This window comes from Echinops telfairi, unplaced genomic scaffold (assembly GCF_000313985.2).
Source record: "Echinops telfairi isolate 266 unplaced genomic scaffold, ASM31398v2 ScPeMD7_7457;HRSCAF=8495, whole genome shotgun sequence".
NCBI lineage: Eukaryota > Metazoa > Chordata > Mammalia > Afrosoricida > Tenrecidae > Echinops > Echinops telfairi.
The window spans coordinates 20534327-20535997 of record NW_022111357.1 but is presented as its reverse complement, the minus strand read 5'-3'; positions in this window follow the sequence as shown (position 1 = coordinate 20535997).

Genomic DNA, 1671 nt, shown 5'->3' with positions numbered 1-1671 from the left:
TTTAGCTGGGATATACTCAGGATCGTATTTTGGACCTGGTGGACTGATAATTGTTTCACCTTTAACTTGAGCTTACCTATTAGCAGCTGATAGTCTGCTCCAGAGCTTCGTGTAGCTGCTGGTACTGAGCCTCACCGTCCCTTCCCACAGAAATCAGATTGACGCCTTTGTGTTCCATCTGGAGAAGTCCACGTGTATCGCTGCCCTTTGCGTTGTTGACGAAGGCATTTGTGGTGAAAGCTCATGGGTCTTGCAAAATGCTAATGCATGTTCCAGTTTCATTTCTCTCACCAAGGCTGTGTTTTCTAGCTACTGTTCCTCTTTGTATCCAACTGTTGCCTTTCAATCACCAATAATTATCAGTGCATCTTGGTATTACCTATTCGATCTATTTCAGACTGAAGATGTTGGTAGAATTATTCAATTTCTTCATCACTCGCTTTAGTGATTGCATATACATTTGAATAATAGTTATATTGACTGAATTTCCTTATAAGCATATAGACGCTAGCCTATCACAGACATCATTGTGCTTCAAGGTAGCTCTTGAACTGTCCTTTCTAACAATGAATGCGACACCATTTCTCTTGAATGCGTCATTCCGAGCCTCGTCAATCATGATTTTCTGATTCCAAATGGCCAACGCCAGTCATTTCCGCTTACTAATGCCTCGGATATCTATTTTTATGTGTTCTATTTCTTTTTTTTTTTTTTTAAACTTCCCATTTTTCCAGATTCATGCAAGGAATTAATAGATGTTTACAGCTGCTGCCTCTCATTTTGAGTGGTGCCCCATCAGCTGACGAAAGTCCCGAAGGCTTTACTCCCTGCTTGGTAAGCGTGGAACTACTCACGTCACGGTCGGTGGCTCAAACCCACCAACCCCTCCGAGGGAGCAAGAGGGGCTCCCATGCAGTTTGGAGCTTCAGAAAGCCTGTAAGGTCGCTGTCAGTTTGAGTTGACCCAATGTCCATGGTTTGGGGTAGGGTAGGGGTACCTGGCAGCCGTGGAGTAACGTGGAGATAGAAATTCTTCGTCAGAATGAAGTTCTCCCTCTCACTTGCTGTGAGATGTAGGGCAAGTCACTTCACCTCTGGGACACTCCCTTGCCTGGCCGCAAAATGGGGGTGAGAAGGTTTGCCTGTGTGGAAGCCCGGCCTGGCCCTCGGTTTGTGTCTCCTTAAACGTTAGTTCCTTCACTTCCTGACCAGAGTGGAGTGTCCGGACAGAATCACTTCTGTCAGATTCATCAACAGGCAGACACTCTTTAACCTGGGTGCTCTGGCCCACCCCACCCCCCTTGCCCCTGGGGACACTGAGGTGCCTGGGGACTTGGGGAGTGGGTCGGGTGTGGTTTGAGGACTCTTGGGAACTAGATCCTTGGCTTGATGCCCAAAGACGGAGGCGTGAAAGGCAGCTGCTGGTCAGATTCCAGCTTTGGGTCCCTCTCAACCGCTTCTCTGCAGCTCTCTTCCTCCCACTGCCTCGATGCTGCCTGTGCTGCCCCGCTGGCACTGCATCCATTCGAATCCTGGGTGCCTGGAGTGTATCCCCAGTACTGGCGGGTCTTGTGCTGGAAGCACCTTGAGGCATGAGTTAGTTAATTGTGCCAGCCTGGCCGATAATCACATGTGGGGCTAATTGAAAGGCGGAGGGATAAATGGGTGGTGA